This window comes from Dromiciops gliroides, chromosome 4 (genome assembly GCF_019393635.1).
Source record: "Dromiciops gliroides isolate mDroGli1 chromosome 4, mDroGli1.pri, whole genome shotgun sequence".
Taxonomy (NCBI): domain Eukaryota; kingdom Metazoa; phylum Chordata; class Mammalia; order Microbiotheria; family Microbiotheriidae; genus Dromiciops; species Dromiciops gliroides.
Window position 1 is genome coordinate 384,380,123 of NC_057864.1, and position 20,280 is coordinate 384,400,402.

A 20,280-nucleotide genomic window follows, 5' to 3' on the forward strand; every position below is an offset into this window, starting at 1 on the left:
CAGTGTCTGAACACCACAACAACAATCTTAATGTGATACAGGTATTCCAAGTATTCATACATTTATTAAGTCAAAAAGCATTGATTAGGCACCTATTATATGTAACATGCTATTTTAGGGACTTAGAAAGATGAAAGATTTCTGTTTCTTTTTCTCTGTTTCTCTCCTCTCTCTCTCTCCCGTCTCTCTCTCTCTCCTCCTCTCCCCCCGCCCCCCTGCCCCCCCCTTCTCCCTCCCCCACCTTGGATTTATAAATTAATATCTGGTTCACATGTAGCTTGAATGACTATCTGATTTGGGATCTGACTCAAGCTTTTGCAAGGGAGACTACAATTTCCACCTTAATGGAGAGTAAAGAAGAGGGCTCTAGCTGAACCTTCTCTTACCTATCTCCCCAGAGAGGTATAGGCTAAAATGATATCTTTTTACAGCATTTCAAATATTGGTAATCTAGTAGTCCAAAATTTTGACAGGACTTTGATCAGCACCTGTTTCCCTGGTTGTTCTCATGAGAGGTAATACTTAGCTAGCTATTACCTTCCTTCCACCAGCTTCCTTCCACTTAACACTGCTTATTCAAAAGAACATAATAAATATTGAATAGCAAGTAAACCCATATATTCAAGCAATCAGTAAACAGAAATTGGGAAACTTATTCAAATTAAAATAGGCCAAATAATAAACAAAAATAATGAGCTCTTTGACTGGGGAGAGATCTCAGCTAAAACCAGCAAAGACAATGATATCATTGAAGGGAAGCTAGTTCTCAGCCATCTCTAGGGTTGAAAGCACTGGAAATCAAAGAACATATTAGGGTACCCACTTTCCCTCTAAGAGATAATCTTTAAAAATTCACCCCAACCTTCTTGTTTATCTCCCCTAAAGTGCTCCAGTTACCTGAAGGAATCACACATTTAGGCAGCATTCTCACAGCCAAATAGGAATCATATCAGTCTTCAGTGTAACAGGGCTTTCCCTCAGGAAACTGACCCAGACTTTGGCAGAAGTATGGTTACAAAGATAAAAACTATACAAGTAAATACAAAAAAAATTACCAAAAATTTTTGATTAGGAAAGACTAATATCTGGGGGGATCAGGAAAGTCCTTCTGTAGGAGACATAACCTGAGCTGTCTTGAAGAGGGATGGTGAGGGATGGAAGTGAGGAAGGAAAACAGAAAACAGCTGGAAGAAAGACAACAAGGTAGGAGATGGGGATGTCGGGTGCACAGAGCAACAAGTAGTACAGTTTAGGTGGATCATAGAATATATGAGGAGCAGTAATGTGAACTAAGCCTGGAAAGACTTCATCAGAAGGTGAAAAGTTTTATTTTTTATTAAAATTTTTTTTTCATTTTCTATTTTCATTTTATTTAGAATTTTCCTCAAGTTACATGTAAAAAAAAAGACAAATTTTTTTCACATTGATTTTTTAAAACTTTGTGTTCTAAATTTTCTTCCTTCCTCCTCAACCCTCCCTATGAAATCAAGCCATTCAGTATAAGTCATACATGTGCAGTAGGTGAAAGAAAGGTTTTAAGAGTGAAATAGAGGAGTTTGTATCATCCTAAAAGCAATAGGGAAGCACTGAAGATTCTTGAGTACGGGAGTGACAGACTGATGTATTTCAGGGAGATAATTTCAGTGACTTTATGAAGGATGAATTGTATGTGAGAGTTAGAAGAAATTAAGAAGCTACTGAAAGTAATCTAGGTAGAAGGTGATGAGGAACTAGCTTTGTAGATAGAAGAAAGTGAATGCAAGGCATGTTTGATCAATAAATCAATGAGCATTTATTAAGTACTATGTGCCAAGCACTATGGTGGGTGCTAAGAATACAAACACAGAAATGAAATGGTCCTTAAGGAGAACACCTTCTTTGGTAGGAGACAACCTTCTTTAGTGGTAGACAACATGTACACATGTAAGTGTATTTATATATTTACCTTGTGTTTGCATATTACTCTGTGTGTGTGTGTGTGTGTGTGTGTGTGTGTGTATACACAAATACAAGGTAAATTTTAGACAAGCAGTAGTAGCTGAAGGGATCAGGAGTAGCTCCTTGGATATCTGGGTTGAACTGTGAAGGAAATTAGGTATGCTAAGAAGCAAACGTGAGGAGAGCGACAACCTTTGCAAAGGATCAGTAGCAAGGCCAGTATGTCTAAACTATATCATCTATAAAAGGGAGTAATGTATGATAGGGCTGAAAAATAGATTAGATTATACAAAGCTTTAGATGACAAAGGAGTCTGGAGCTAATTTAGTAGGAGAGAAACATGGTCCTTCCTGTGCTTTAGGTATAAAATTTTGATGGTCTTATGGAAGTTGGAATGGAGAAGGGAGAGACTTGAAACAGTGACCAATTAAAAAACTATTGTAATAGTTCAGGCAAAAGTTTAGGGTGGATTGACCTTGGGTGGCAGCTGTGTGAGTGGAGAAAAGAGAATGCATCTGAGATGTTGGAGAGGCAAAATTGATGAAATTTGACAACTAATTGGATGTGGAGGTGAGGAAGAAGGTAGAATTAAAGATGACTCTGAGTTTTGTAATTTTTGATGTTAATTAGGATTGTGATGCTAGAAACAGAAATGGGGAAGTCTGGAGTATGCATAGGCTATGAGGGAAATATCAAATCCATTTTGGACATAGAGAATGTCAGATATTTATGGGATGTATTCCATGTGGAGATATATAGTAAGCAGTTGGTTATGTGAGAGTGGAGTTCAGGGAGAATCTTAGAGTTGGATGTATAGATTTGGGGTTCACATGTGGTGAAAATGATTGAACCTAGAGGAGCTGATGGGATCATGAAAGTAACGTAGTAAGAGGAGAAAAAAAAGAAAGAAAAGAAAGGGTACAGACATAGCTTTGAGAGATGCCTAAGTTTACTAGGCAGGAAGATGGTAATGATGATGATCAAGTAAAGTATTAAAATTCTCATTTGACAAGTAAGGAAAATTAGTTTCAAAGAGGTACAAAGTGATTTCCAAGGTCATACACCAGGTAAGTGAGTTCAGTTTGCCCAACTTTAAGTTGGATGCAAACAAATATGAACTAATCAAATTCACATTCATTAAAAAAAACTAATTAAATTTCTAAGTAATAAACATTTTTATTATAGTTTTGAGTTCCAATTTTTATCCTTCCTTCCCTCCCTCCACTCCCTCTCTCTGAAGCAATAAGCAATCAGATATGGGTTATTACATGTACAGTTATATAAAACATTACTGTATTAGTCATTTTGTACCAGAAAACTTGAATAAAAGAAAAAAATTGAAATGAAAAATAGCATGCTTCAGTCTTTGTTCCATCAATATCAGTTCTTTCTAATTCACATTCTTTTTTGTTGTTGTTGTTGTTGTTTTGTTTTGTTTTTCAGGGCAATGAGGGTTAAGTGACTTGCCCAGGGTCACACAGCTAGTAAGTGTCAAGTGTCTGAGGTCGGATTTGAACTCAGGTCCTCCTGAATCCAGGGCAAGTGCTTTATCTACCTAGCTGCCCCTCTAATTCACATTCTTAAGGAGCAGAAACAGCTCCATACTTGATTACTTACCTTTTTATACTTAAGTAGGAAAAGGGAGCAATGTACCTGTCTAGCGTTAAGCATATCCCAGGCTGTCTTTGGATAAACCATCCTGAAGGATGCACATGGGTTGCTTGAATCCTTTTGATGTTGAAGGATGTTGGAATCATCAGTTATTGCGCAGTAGTTACTCCAATCTGTCTCCTTTCCTCCCTCTGGTGAAGGGACTTGCTATAGCAAGAGAACATCAGCATTAAATTAGACCTATGCCAAAAATAGGCAGGAAAGAAAGGGAGGGAAGTGAGGAATTATACTAGCAACATATGATGTTGAAACAGAAAGGGAAATGATACAAAGAATGGAAACAAGACCTAGTTCCATGCCTTTTCACTGACTATTCCCTCATGCCTGGAATGTTCTTCTCCCTCATTTCTGCCTCTTAGCTTGCCTGGCTTTCTTCAAGACTCAGCTCAAATCCCACCTTCTGCAGGAGACCCTTCCCAGCCCCATCCTGTCCCCCAATTATTAGTGCCTTTCCCCACCCCCCTTTTTTTTGGGGGGTGAGGCAATTGGGGTTAAGTGACTTGCCCAGGGTCACACACCTAGTAAGTTGTCAAGTGCCTGAGGTCAAATTTGAACTCAGGTCCTCCTTACTCCAGGGCAGGTGCTCTATCCACTGTGCCACCTAGCTGCCCCATGCCTTCCCTTTGATATTAATTTTAATCTAGTCAGTATATATCTTGTAAATATGTAGTTATTTTCATGTTCTCTCTCACATTAGCAAGACAGCTCCTTGAGGGCAGGGAATAGTCTCTGGGTTGGAGTTTTTGCCTTTTTTTGTATCCTCAGCCCTTAGCATAAGGCCTGGTACAAAGTGTTTCACAGTTCCAAGGAGGAACATAAGTCGTGAAGGTCTGATCCCATAAGCTAAATCACAAACCTTGAATCAAATCCTAAAAATATGTTGATATATATTATTCTGCCAATTGATGAAGTAAAGCTGGCACACTCACCCTACTATTGATGGTCCAGTCCTTGATTGGGATCTGGAGGAACTCTGGGAAAAATTAACTCCATTAAAAAAATCTAAATTAGTATATCAATACATTAATTGGTTAATATATCCATGGGTGTATTTATGTGTATACACACACAAGCCTTAATATTTCCCAAAGACCCTGGAGCCTTTGGACTCAATTAATTTGGGAAAGACTTAGTGAAAGATGTTTTTCTAATCAAATGTAAACAGAATTCCACTACCTTCCTTCCTTCCTTCCTTCCTTCCTTCCTTCCTTCCTTCCTTCCTTCCTTCCTTCCTTCCTTCCTTCCTTCCTTCCTTCCTTCCTTCTTCCCTTCCTTCCTTCCTTCCTTCCTTCCTTCCTTCCTTCCTTCCTTCCTTCCTTCCTTCCTTCCTTCCTTCCTTCCTTCCTTCCTTCCTTCCTTCCTTCTTCCTTCCTTCCTTCCTTCCTTCCTTCCTTTCTTCCTTTCTTTCTTTCTTGTTTTGCAGGGCAATGAGGGTTAAGTGACTTGTCCAGGGTCACACAGCTAGTTAAGTGTCAAGTGTGAGGCTGCATTTGAACTCAGGTCCTCCTGAGTCCAAGGCCAGTGATTTATCTACTGCGCCACCCAGCTGCCCTCTACTACCTTTCTTAACTTCTTGTCACAGCCCTGTTGTAATGGCTGAAAATACATGGTTTTCAATTATTGTCTGGCTAGCAAATTCTGAATAATAATGTCCACTTGCTAATTAAGGTGAAGTATGTTTTGTCATCAACCAATTATAGCAATATTGCCTATGACTACTGGCATATCTACCTTTTCTTTTTCACATGCCAGTGTAAAGCCTAAAAGCAACTTCTAACTCCCAAGAGACTCTTAGAGAAAGTTGTACCAAGTTCTAAGAGCTCTTCGTTTCACATCTACTCAACAATCAGCTCACAAACCCTCATTCCTGTGCTCATTTTGCTCCTTGATTACAGGGCACATCAATCATTTAAAATTAAAATAAAAAATGAACAAAAATCTATTTTTTCTCTACCCCATCCCTTGTTTTGGGGGGGAAAAGGAAGAAAAACAAAACCTTTGTTACAAATCTGCATAGTCAGGCAAAACAAATCCATACATTGGCATTGTCTGAAAATATATGTTTTATTTCACTTTGAGACTATCATCTATCTGTAAAAATATTATTCATTATTGGTCTTCTGGAGTGGTGGGTGATCATTACACCAAATAAAGTTCTTGTCTTCCAAAGTTATGTCTTTACAATGTTGTTAGAAATTGTCAAGGGCAGCTAGGTGGTGCAATGGATAGAGCACCAGCCCTGGACTCAGGAGGACCTGAATTCAAATTCAGCCTTAGACACTGGACACTTAACCAACTATTATGACCCTGGGCAAGTCATTTAACTCCATTGCCTTCAAAAAATAAAAATTTTTAAAAAGGAAATTGTTCTATTTCTGCTCATTTTACTCTGCATCAATTCATAAAAATCTCAGATTTCTCCGAAACTTTCCTGACTCCTCCATCATTTCTTGAAACACAATAACATTCTATTACATTCTTATACCAGAATTTGTTTAGCTGTCCCTTAGTTCATAGGCATTCCCGTAGTTTCCAGTTTTGGTTTTGTTGTTGTTTTTACTACCACAGAGGAGCTGCTATAAATATTTTCACATCTGGGGGTTCTTTCCCTCTTTCTTTGATCTCTTTGGGTGTGTATTAAGCCTAGTAGTGCTATCTCTGGGATAAAAGATCTGCATACCTTGGCACCTCTTGAGCATAGTTACAAATAGCTTTCCAGAATGGCTATTCCAATTTCAAATCTCTGCAATCAATGTATTAAGGTTATTATTTATCTGCATATCCACCACCATTTGTCATTTTCCTGTGAAGTGCAACCTCAGAGCTGCTTCAATTTTTATTTATTTACTTGTTAGTGATTTAGAACATTTCTCCATATGACTATTAATAGTTTGGTTTTCTTCCTTAGAATACTTTCTCTTCGGGGCAGCTAGGTGGCACAGTGGATAGAGTACCGGCCCTGAAGTCAGGAGGACCTGAGTTCAAATCTGGTCTCAGACACTTAACACTTACTAGCTGTGTGACCCTAGGCAAGTCACTTAACCCCAATTGCCTCACCAAAAAAAAAAAAAAAAAGAATACTTTCTTTTCATATCCTTTGGACATTTTTCAAATGGGGAATACCTCTTATTTCCATAAATTTAAATTGGTTCTTTATATAGCTTCGAAATGATACATTTATCTGAGAAACTTCCTACAAAAATTTCTCCCAATCCCAGTTCTCTGTTTCCCTTCTAATTAGTTTTGTTTATGCATTTAGGACACTGCCTCACACATAGTAGGAGTTTAATGAATGCTAACTGACTGACTGATCAAAATTATCTATTTTATCTTCTGTGATTTGCTCTGTCTCATTTGGTTGTGATCTATCCCATAGATCTGGAAGATAATTCCTTCCTTGCTCCTTTAATTTGTTTATGGTATTACCTTTTATGTTTGAGTTATGTATCTTAGAACTTATCTTTGTATATTGTGTGGTTGGCCTATACTTGATTTCTGCCAGACTGCTTTCTGGTTTTCCCAGAAGTTTTTGTTAATACCAAATTCTTTCCCAAGTAGCTGGGATCTTTGGATTTTTCAAGCACTAGGCTAATATGTTCCTTTGCTTCTGTATGTTGGGTATCTAATTTGTTCCACTGATCACTCTATTTTTAACAATTAGCAAATTGTTTGGGTGATAGTTGCTTTGTAGTAGTTTGAAATCTGGTACTATCAAGTTCTCTTCCTTCTTGCTTTATCATCATTATTGCCCTTGTGATTCTTGATCTTTTCTCACTCCAAATGAATTTTATTACTTTTTCTAGTTTGATAAAACAATCTTTTGGTAGGCTGATTGATATGGCACTGAATAAGTAAATGAATACAGATTGTAAGTCTTTCCAGGTTCCTCTGAAAGCCTCCTGCTCATCGTTTCTTACAGCACAATAGTATTCCATTACATTCATATACCACAACTCATTCAGCCATTCCCCAAATGATGGGCATCCCCTCAATTTCCAATTCCTTGCCACCACAAAAAGAATAGCTATAAATATTTTTGTACATGTGGGTCCTTTTACCTTTTTTATGATCTCTTTGGGATAAAGAACTCATAGTGGTATTGCTGAGTCAAAGGGTATGCACGGTTTTATAGCCCTTTGGGCATAGTTCCAAATTGCTCTCCAGAATGGTTGGATCAGTTCACAGCTCCACCAAAAATCCATTAATGTTCCAATTTTTCCACAGTTTCTCCCACATTTATTATTTTCCTTTTTTTGTCATATTAGCCAATCTGATAGGTGTGAGATGGTACCTCAGAGTTGTTTTAATTTGCATTTCTGTAATCAATAGTGATTTAGAGCATTTGGGGGGGGGGCTGGGCAATGAGGGTTAAGTGACTTGCCCAGGATCACACAGCTAGTAAATGTCAAGTGTCTGAGACCTGATTTGAACTCAGGTCCTCCTGAATCCAGGGCTGGTGCTTTATCCACTGTGCCACCTACCTGCCCCCTAGAGCATTTTTTCATATGGCAATAGATAGCTTTGATTTCTTCATCAGAAAACTGTCTTCTCATATCCTTTGACCATTTTTTCAATTGGGAAATGACTTGCATTCTTATAAATTTGATTTAGTTCCTTATATATTTTAGAAATGAGGCCTTTATCAGAAATACTGGCTATAAAAATTGTTTCCCAGCTTTCTGCCTCCCTTCTACTTTTGGATGCATTGCTTCTGTTCATACAAAAACCTTTTTAATTTAATGTAATCAAAATCATCCATTTGCAAAGAGCATTTTGTAATTGTACTCATGTAGTTTCTTTGTGTGTCTTTGTAAGTGGACTTCCTAATATTTTATACTTTCTGTAGTAATTTTACATGAAATTTCCCTTTCTATCTTTTCCTTCTGGATTTCCTTGCTGGTGATATATGTGGATTTATTTTATATACTGTAATTTTACTGAAGTTATTGTTTTAATTTTTTACTTGGGGCTCTAGGGCTTTCTGTATATACCATCATATCATTTGCAAAAAGTGATAATTTTGTTTTTTCTTTGCCTATGCTTATTGGGCATAATTAGTTGAAAGCAAAAAACAAAGCACTATAACATTTCCCACATATACCTGAGGCATATATTCCTATAGGTAGATACATCATCAGTGGGTTCATGTAAGAAACATGTGTGGAGAGCCATATACATAGGTACCATGTAGCTAGGGCACATATGTGGAAGAATACATGTGGGACAGAACACATATGTGGAAGGGCAATTCAAACTTACAATGATACAGGGATGCTCATATATTCTGGACTCATAGTCTCTGTTGCACACATCATCTTTACCAGATGTTACCAGGTATGGCACCACTGGGCTATGGAGAGTCACTTTGCTTCTATCTTCTGGCTTTAGTCAAAATTCTTGGCTACAGTGCTGGACTTTGCTATACACTTTAATGTTCAAGTCTTTTAAAAAATAGTTAAAAAAAAATAAAAGTAGCAGCTCAAGAAAACTGGGAAAAATTTTTTACAGCAAGTATCTTTGACAAAGCCCTCATTTCTAATAAATAAATAAATAAACAAATACAAATATATATATGTATGTGCATATATGTGTGTATGTGTATGTATATGTGTATATATGTATGTATGAGAGAGAACCGAGTTAAATTTATAGAAATACAAGTCATTCACCAATTGACTGTCAATTTATCCCATTGACATGTTGGTAAACTATTTTCCTTTAAGCAATTAACATAGAAGAGAAACAAATAAGGCTGTCAACGACACCCAAAAGGAATCACAGTTATTAACATTTCCTACAACTGGATGCATAGTGATGTGATTTCCCAATTCACTTTGGAAGCTAGTAGAGTCACTAACTCTATGGTTAGTTTCGTTTGGTTTAGAAAAAGCATTCCCTATGCCTTTTCATATTAATCTATGAAAGTCAAATTATACTTAGTTATCTATATTGGAATGACTCCCCAATAATTGTAATGATAAGGGGAAACCGATAGGAGAAAGCACGTGGGTCCTTAGGATTCCTCTGTAAAGAATTACACTCTCGCACAAGACCTAATCAGGAATAAGAGAACAGGTTTATTGGGGTACAAGAGAAACCGGCCGGGAGGAAGGTTTTGCCAGAACAAAACGCTTTCCCCCCTAACTGACTTGTGGGGTGCCATTTTATAGGGTTTAGATGGGGGTGGGTAAGAGTCTCTTATTGGGTGAGGGGCTGGTGGTCTTGTTGCGCTGTGGTAGGAAGAATCCCTCGTGAGAGATCTGGTGGTGGGTGTCAACTTTGTCCTGATGGGTCTAAGCAGTCTGCTGATGGGAGGTTCCAGGTGGTCTTCTCCTGGATTACCTCATCCAGATGCTTAGGAGGACTGGAATGTGGGGTGATGGTCCTGGAGCATGCTCAGTTCAATCTGTGCTGCTTATCTCCGTTAGGTGAGTGTGTGTGTCCTTGATTGTGTTCAAGGAGAGGCCTACTTGATTTCAAGGGAAAACCCCTGAGGTTTCAAGGAAAAAGTTCCTTGAACCCCCCAGAGAATTGTTGGGGTGACCGGGGGCCCATAATCCTCCCATGACAGTTAGAGTCTCTGAGATTCCAAGGTGCCCTTGTTCCCCAATTCAAAACCCCCTCCTGCTATCTAATGCAGATGAGTTGATAAAGGGGTAAAATGGCACAGAGATAAAGTTGGTGATGAAGGGTACAGGGTAAGGTAATTTTTTCCCTTACCTCTCTAGTTACTGACCTGGCCTTTTATATGAATATATGGCAGCAAAGCCCCCAAAGTCTTTGTGCTTACCTTTACAGTACTATGAAGTAAAAAAAAAAAATTATGAGCATAGGATCGTAAATTTAGGGTTGGAAAGGGTTTTAGAAGTCATTTAGTCAATTACCTTTATTTTACAGTTGAAGGAACTGAGTTACAGTAGATCAAATAATTTGCTAAGTTCCCACAAGGTAAGCAAGTGGTAGGATTTGAATATATGGGATCTGAATATATAGGTCCTCTAAATTACAAAACCAGCCCTCTTTATTCTGTACCCTATTGCATCTAGGAATAATTCCTTACATTATAGATCGAATGTAAACTCCTTAAAAGTAGATAATGTAGGGGCAGTTAGTTGGCGCAGTGGATAGAGCACTGGCCCTGGATTCAGGAGGACCTGAGTTCAAATCTGGCCTTACACACTTGACACTTACTAGCTGTGTGACCCTGGGCAAGTCACTTAACCCCAATCGCCTCCAAAAAAAAAAAGTAGATAATGATTTTGTTGTCTTTGTATTCTGGGTACATTTGTACATAATAGGCATTTAATAAAGGTTTGTTGATTGATTAGCATATCTACTTTCTGGATTTGGGAACAATTCCAAGGGAATGGGATAGCTGCTGTGAGGTATGAGGTATTAAAAATACTGGATTCTATTCATTAGTTCCTTAAAGAGTCATTCTCATTATTATTGTGTCATTATAATATATTCTTATTGTTACTTCCCAGACATCTTCTCATCGTGCTACCTGAACTGTGGTTTTCATCACTGTTTCTCCTCTACCCACCCTTGTATTCCAGCCTGGAACACTGGGCTTTGATAGGGGAACTCTTCTTTAATCTTTCAGGGCATCAGGCTACCTTACCATTTCTTACATATCTCCACAAGCTTGCCATTCAACCTCCCTTCATATTTTATCTTCCTATATTCTAATGTAAGTTCCTTGAATAGAAACTTGCCTTGGTTGCTTCTATTTGTATACCAGTATTTAGCCCAATGCCTGGCACATAATAAGTACTTAATAAATTCTTTATCTATCTACATTTTTTTTTTTTTGCAGGGCAATGAGGGTTAAGTGACTTGCTCAGGGTCACACAGCTAGTAAGTGTCAAATGTCTGAGGCCAAATTTGAACTCAGGTACTCCTGAATTCAGGGCCAGTGCTTTATCCACTGTGCCACCTAGCTGCCCCCTATCTACACTTATTATTGTAGGCCTTTGTGGCTCTACTAGCTTCCAAAATGAATTGGGAAATCACATCACTATGCATCCAGTTGTAGGAAATGTTAATAACTGTGATTCCTTTTGGGTGTCGTTGACAGCCTTATTTGTTTCTCTTCTATGTTAATTGCTTAAAGGAAAATAGTTTACCAACATGTCAATGGGATAAAATAATTGGACAAATAGGGGACAAACCTAGTCATTTTAAGGAGCTCCCAGAATGGGAATTCTCTCCATTAATACAGATTACAAGAGACTTGCTGGAGGTACATAGAGAATAAGTAATTTGCCAAGGACTACAGAGCTTGTAGGTATCAGGAGGGTGTGACCTCAAACCTTCCTAACTTCAAGACCAGTACTTTATCTATTATGTCATGCTGCAAATGTTTCTTGAAAATTTAGGGTGTGTGTGTGTGTGTGTGTGTGTGTGTATGTATTTGATTTGTGATATAGTTGGAATGGGGAATTCTTAGTGTGGTCTTCTACCACCCTCACTGGGATTCTACCAATGCAGGTTGGTATCTTATTGTCAATTTACAATTTTATAAAAGACATAATAGGTATAGAAAACTGTATGGGAAAACTGAGAGTTTAAATGATTTTTCTATAACCACAGAGCAGGAGTCAGAGATAGGATTTGAACCCAGGTCCTATTGATCACAAGATTGGCTCACTATCCACTTTGTCAAGGATGCAGTGCTTTAATTTACTTTATTTATATCCTTTATGGTCATTCTGTTGCCAGTGGTAATGTATCAGAATGTCATCAAGGCAATAGGGGAGGACTAGAAATTGTATTAAGAGCAACACAACTTGACAGCTCAGTATGTTATCTTTTAGGTAACTAATTCTTAAATACTTGGAAATGCCAATTTTTTTTTCTTTTTCTAATTTAACATGTGTATTGGACCAGATGCCTTCTTTAAAAGACCTAAGTATAGCTAGATAATTCACCTCAATCTCACCCCTTGAGCACAGCAGATTTATTTTAGGTGACTTGAAAGAATTCAAGAGCAAACTACCTAGGGATGGCCCAAGTTTTGTCTCATCAGCGTTCATCTACACTAATGCAGCAAAGAGGAATTCACCAAGAAAGGTGAACAAAAGTTCCTCTTTCTCTCTCATGATTATCTTCAGTAAAATCTACAGTATCCTCAGTTAAGTAATCAGCACCTGGCACTTCCTGTAGTTCATTGGCCTTAGCAGAAGGGAAAATTATACAGACAAACTAAAGCTACTCCTGAACTAAGCAATGTCTTAGTTCATGCTGTATATCACCTTTTATTACAAGCATTTTGTCTAAGAATGACCATAATCTTTAAAGAGATTAGGCTGCCATCTTATGGTGGCCCCCAATATCTAGCCAACTCAGTTTTTTAAAAAATCACTTAAAATTAATAGCGTTATCTTCTTTGCAACAATGCTTACTATGAATTTTCTGACAATGTTAGGAAGAGAGTGCCAACCTTAGTTATGGGGGCATGAGGTATTTGGAAAAGATATACATATTACAGATGCCACCAGTTCTCCTAAGAGAGACTGCTGAACTATTTTCCAGCATCTCATCTATGCCATTTACCAGTGGTAGAACTTTAGACAAATGTCTTTGGACCTCAGCTTCCTTATCTATAAAATGGGGAGATTGGATTAGATGAAATTTAAAGGCCTTTCCAGCTCTAAATCTATGATCTTATCTTTTAGTTCACATGTTATATTGCAAATGATTGGAAATCCTTTCCAAATCTCAGGAAGTTGTCCACTTAAACTGTAAGTTTTATTTGGGAGTAGAGGGTGCTTTGAATTGGGTAAATACCAATAGCTCCATAATGTGTATGTGTGTGTGTGTGTGTGTGTGTGTGTGTGTATGTATGCCAGGCATGTACCCCAATACTCTGAAAGACTAGCAGCAATTCCAAAAGCTTGAAGGTCCTCTAAGAAGAGATATCATTCAATGCCAGAAGAGTCTACTAATAGCAGCAAGCCAGAGCCCTTAATCACCACAAAGCATTTAAGCTAAAAATGGGGCTGGCTCTCACTTTGAATGCTTTTTGGTTCATTTCCTTATCAATTTATCTCTCTGAATTTAAAAGTAAAGTATCTAGGATATAGTCTGAAAATGTATGCACTCTGAAAGATTATTGATAACAAGTACAATCTCATCAGCTCTCATACTCAGATCCAGTGATACTGGCTTTCTTTGTTTTTCCTTGTTCAAGATTCTGTCTCCCATGCTCCTGTGCATTTTTATTGACTTTCTCCCATGACTGGAATTCTCTCACTCCTTATCTCTACCCCCTGGCTTTCCTGGATTCCTATAAATCCTAGCTAAAATACCACTTTCTACAGAAGCCTTTCCCAATTGCCCATAATTCTAGTGTCTTTTTCCTATTGATTTATAACCGGTAACATGCCGCTCCTTTCATTGCAACATGCAGGGTGTCATACAGTTCGAAGGCAACACCTCTGAATCATTCAGCATAAACAGGAGTCGAGCAAGGACACGTGCTTGCTCCCACACTGTTTGGAATTTTCTTTTCCATGCTGTTACGTCATGCTTTTGGTTTGTCAACTGATGGCATCTATCTGCATTCCTGGTTGGATGGAGGACTGTTCAATGTTTCACGTCTGAGATCCAAAACCAGAGTGAGAGGTAGCACCCTTAGAGACCTGCTTTTTGCCCATGATGCCACACTTGCCTGTCACTCAGAGCGTGAATTGCAGACCTTGATGGATCGCTTCTCCCAAGCTTGCATGGACTTTGGCCTAACCATTAATCTTAAAAAGACGAAAGTCATGTGTCAGAGTGCTATGTCGCCTCCATTGATACACATCAGTAGCTACCAGTTGGATGTCAGAGTGCTATGTCGCCTCCATTGATACACATCGGTAGCTACCAGTTGGATAAGCCAATTCTTCTATCTTGGCTCTACTGTCAGTGACAATTTGTCACTTGATTCTGAGATAAATCAGAGGATTGGGAAAGCTACTTCAAGCATGTCTAAGCTTGCCAAGCGTGTCTGGGCAAACAGTAAACTGACAAGACCAACCAAATTTGCCATCTATAGAGCATGCATCCTGAGTACCTTACTGTATGGCAGCGAAACATGGACTACATACACTAGACAAGAGAAGAAACTTAACAGCTTCCACATGCGCTGCCTTCGGCACATCCTTGGCATATCTTGGTCAGATAGGATCACCAACACAGAAGTGCTCCAACACGTGCAACTTCTGAGCATCTACATGCTACTGAAACAAAGACAGTTGTGCTGGCTTGGTCATGTGCACCACATGCAAGACAGGCGCATTCCTAAAGATCTACTCTATGGCGAGTTAGCCTTAGGCCAAAGACCTGCTGGATGCCCCCAGCTTCGCTACAGAGATGTATGCAAGAGAGACTTGAGGGCTCTGGGAATAGACACTGTCAGCTGGGAGGAGATGGCCAAGGACCACGCATGTTGGAGTTCAGTACTCAGGAGCCTCCAAGCTCTGGAGGAAGAAAAACAAATGAGATGCAGGAACTGACGGGCAACAGAGAGCGCAGTTTTCTGATGTCCTAGTTGTGGCAGGAGCTGTGGCTCCTGTATTGGACTGCACAGCCACACTGTGGCCTGTGGCTCTTCAAAGCGCTGATCCATGGTCGTGTGCGACTGGTGGAAGCCTACTACTACTACTACTCTGCTATTGATTATCTTCAATTTAGGTTAGATATTTCTTGCTCACTGTGAGCTCCTTGAGAGCAGGAATTAAATTTTGCCTTTTTTTTTTTTTTTTTTTGGTAAGGCAATTGGGGTTAAGTGACTTGCCCAGGGTCACACAGCTAGTAAGTGTTAAGTGTCTGAGGCCGGATTTGAACTCAGGTACTCCTGACTCTAGGGCTGGTGCTCTATCCACTGCGCCATCTAGCTGCCCCATATGTGCAGTTTTATAGCCCTTTGGGCTTAGTTCCAAATTGCTCTCTAGAATGGTTGGATGAGTTCATAGGTCCGTTAAAAGTACATTAGTGCACCTATTTTTCTACACTTCTCCAACACTTGTCCTTTTTCTTTTCTTTCATATTAGCCAATCTAATAGATATGAGGTGGTATCTTGGAGTTGTTTTAATTTGCATTTTTCTATCAATATTGATATGAAGAATTTTTTTATGACTATGGATAGCTTTGATTTCTTTGTCTAAAAACTGAAGAATGGTTTGTATTCTTATAAATTTGACTCAGTTCTCTATATAGTTGAGAAATGAGAACTTTATGTAGGTGATTTAAAAACAAAAGCTTTCAATTAAGACTTAAAAATAAATAAGAAAATGTTCATTGAATTGACTTGATGGTCACAGAATCTGGATAGGAGGACAGCCTGGGATGGTCCAGTAAATGGCCTGGTTGTGTAGGCCAGCATTTCATTGAAGTAGAGAAGAGAATTATAACTGATTCCTAAACCCCATTGATAGGTAGCAAAACTCTGGCTTCTACATGTTAACTCTGGCTCTTGATGTTCCTATAGAAAGCCTAAAATAAATCATTTTCTGTTGTAGAAAATCCAAAATAAATCCTTATCTGTTTTGTTGGCAAAAGGAGTTAGAGAGCAAGCAGTTCCTGGGTGACTAGTAGAAGTCATATGATGCATACCAATGGTATTTCCTGAGATTTATGAGGTGTTTTTTTTCAATAGACCAGCTTCATTTAAAAGATACATCTTTCCTAGAGGAATCATTAATCCAGGTCTCACTATAGTGCTATGTATGTGGTGGCTATGTCATAAATACTTTTGGTTATGTCTTGAAGGAATTATCTTTCCTAGAATTAGAACTTAGAAAACTTGGAAATGTAGTTAGATATTTTCATTCATAAATTCTGGGTCAGAGACACCTTTGGCCTAAAGGTTCCATATTTCTCCTGGCTCAGGCCTCTATCTAGAAATCAGAGGCAAAAAAATGCTATTACCTGGAGAGTCTAGAAAACTGGTACCCAACCAACATTTGCAAATGTGATGGTTATATATATATAAAGTTTTATTAGTAAGGAAAATAGAAATAAAAAAATTTAATATGTCTCCAATATCAAATAGAGTATAGGATCCCAAATTCTCATAAAGCTCCACAAAGTAAATTTCACAGGCTTCCCTTTAGTCTCAGATGTGAATGTTCCTTTGTCTGAGACTTTCCATCAGTCTTTTCAATTTCTGCTAACTCTGTTGCTTTCAGGCAGCTACGGGGTACGGTGGATAAAGCGTCAGGTCTGGAGTCAGGAAGACCTGAGTTCAACTGTGACCTCATACATTTACTATCTATGTGACCCTGGGCAAGTCACTTAACCCTGTTTGCCTCAGTTTCCTCATCTGTAAAATGAGCTGGAGAAGAAAATGACAACTTCAGTAGCTTTGCCAAGAAAACTCCAAGTAGGGTCACAAAGAGTTGGGTACCACTAAAATGACTGAACAACAGCAAACAACTGTTGCTTTCAGGTGACAGCTCCTTGAATTGTGATCCCTTTGGGTATCTCACTCAACATGGCTGGGCATCTTCTTTTATTGAGGCAGTATTAACACATGGTGGCATATCATTCTCTCAAGCATTAAATAATCTGTTTTTTTTTTCTGGGTATCAATACTGTCGGAATGTGTGGGGTCATTCCTCTTGTCTGGCTTTGGGTTATAGCAGTTCCCTGCTGAACTCATGGTTCTAAGAACAGGATGCTAAAAAGAAGTCTAGTATAGCTAGTAATCTTAGTGAAGATCTTTGGACCTGAGTTCGAATCCCCAGTGACCCTGGGGAGTCACTAAATAGCTCTGAATATCAGGGTTTTTTAATCTTTATAACAGAGATAATAAGAACACTTATTTCACGGGGTTGTGAAGATCAGATTTTATATGTATGTATGTGTATATATGTGTGTATGTATGTATGTGTACATACACATATATGTATGTGTATGTATATTTGTATATAGTGATCTGCAAAACTATCTGGAAAAAAACAACCCACAAATGCCTTTGTGATACCTTATGTAAATAAATGTTAGTAATTATTATTTATTAATAGGATTATCATAATGGCTTCTTCTTTAGCAAAGCTTTCCCCTTGAACACAGAAACACAGGCATACTCACCTATAAGTCAGAACAAGAGTCCTTTGCACTTGGATGGGAGATCAATAGCACTCTCCTGGTTTTCACTTTAGGTGATGAACCTCAGCTCAACTCTATTGTCCTACTCTACTTACATTATTGGGGATGGTGTTTCCTGCAGAAAATCATTATTCCCAGAAATGTGACATGTAAATTTTTTCCATGTAGGGTAAAACATTGTTGTGGGAGAGAGGCTGCACAGGGAGAGTATGAAAAGGAGGGGGTATGAGGTAGTAGCAGAGTACAGTCTGGTGGGGGGTATGGGGAGTTAGTGACATTGGCATAGAGTATAAGACTGATGGGCGATGAGGGTGGGATTTCAGAATATAGTCTGACTTTGGGTACAGTTGTTCTAGGGGAAGGGGGGGGCAACCTATCCTTTGAAGAATACAATCAGTTCCTCTAACAATTGTTGGGGAATGCAGGTCAGGGGAGAGAAATGCTATGGTGACAAGACCCCTGGGGCTGACAGCTCAGGGATGAGGAAGAAGCCACAGCACTGAATTACACAGCAGCATTGAATTACACAGCATAAGCCAATGGAGGAGGAGCAGTGTGATGCACAAAGACAGTGGTTTCTAGGATACCACAGGGAGGAAGTATGAATCTCTCCATGGGGGAGCTCTATGGAGCTAAGTCCCAGCTGCTTTACCCTTGTTATGACTATTACTGACTGTTTGGGGGCTATAACCTTGTATGAGGGTGGGATATCCTTGTCACGGATGATGAAAAACCCCACTTGGTTCTCATTTTACTCTATGTTAAGCATACATTGGGTGGGTTATTTAAATCAACTAAGGCTATGTACAATCTATGTCCTTATTAATCTAAAATAAGCATACTCTGGGGCCTACCTACAATTTAACTAAACTGCACAATTAAGCTAAGCACTTCCCCTCAGCCTCACCAAATAAAAGTTCTTGTCTGTGTATTCTTGAACTGGGAAAACTTTTGACACAGAAGCAAAATTCTTTCAAATCATTCAAATTTTTCCAATTGTTTTGAGTCCATATTATAATAAAAGGATAATTCAAGTGTAAAGCAAGAAAAAATAAAGGAAGAAAATGCTTAAATGAAATCTATGGCTATAATTTCCTACTTACTATCAGGTTTCATAGAAATTAAAAAGTTTGACAAAGGTAATCATAGCATTTCTAAATTTGGAATTGGAGAATTTAGAACTAAGAATCGAACCATCTCTTTTTACAGATGAGAAAACTCATAGAGGTTAAGTGATTTGTCCAAGGTCACATAGCATAATGCCAGAACTGCAATTTGAATCTACATCCTCTGACTCCAAAAACCATGCTATTTCATGCTTTTAATAAACGAACAAATTCAATTTGATGGCCATCATGTTTTCATAGACACAGTTTAACAGATTATAAAGACCTCAGGGCTACAGATGAGACTCAGACTGTAAAATCATAGAGTTGGCATAGAGAGCCAAGGCAGAGAGAAGAAGGCACTTCATGAACCTGACATTTTTCTTTATACAACAGACTGTTGATATTTTGCTTGTTTTTGTTTTGTTTTGTTTGTTGTGAGGTAATTGGGGTTAAGTGACTTGCCCAGGGTCACACAGCTAGTAATTGTCAAGTGTCTAAGGCTGGATTTGAACTTAGGTCCTCCTGAATCCAGGGCTGGTGCTCTATCCACTGCACCACCTAGCTGCCCAGACTGTTGATATTTTAAGGAAATGCTACAGGTTCTTGGAAAGGGTAACTTTCTGGAATACTGTAGTGGCAAATATATTAAACCTGGAAAACAAAGCTCTGCCTTTGAGCACTTCCTTTGATATTTACCTATCACCAGAGGAATGGCCACCAAATGAATTGTGTTCTCTCCCTCTCCCTCTCCCTCTCTCCCTCCCTCCCTCCCTCTCTCTCCCTCTCTCTCTCTCTCCAGCAATTCATGAAGATTGCCTACTATAAAGATTGCAATCTGCCTTGGTGAAGTGAGAACCCCACCAAAGAAAATAGGAATCCTTGTAGTATTGCTGTTGTTCAGTTATTTTTCAGTCATGTCTGACTCTTGCTGACCACATTTGGGATTTTCTTGGTAAAGATGCTATCATGGTTTGCTGTTTCCTTCTCTAGCTCTTTTTTTTTTTTTTTTTGTGGGGCAATGGGGGTTAAGTGACTTGCCGAGGGTCACACAGCTAGTAAGTGTCAAGTATCTGAGGCTGGATTTGAACTCAGGTCCCCTGAATCCAGGGCCAGTGCTTTATCCACTGTGCTACCTAGCTGCCCCCCTCCAGCTCATTTTTACAGATGAGGCAACTGAGGTAAACAGGGTTAAGCAATTTACTCAGAGTCACACATCTGGTAAGTGTCTGTGGCCAGATTTGAATTCAGCAAGACGAGTCTTTCTGACTCAAGTCCCAGCACTCTATCTACTATGCCACCTACCTGCCCTCCTTGTAGGATTTTGGGATTATTATTGTTACCATACTGATTGTGAAAGAATATTTAAAGTATATGTGTATTTGTGTGTTCATATTTACCTCTCCATCCTCCTCTTCCTCTTTGATTTTTCTTTTTGTTTTTCTTTCCAGTGGAAGAGTGAAT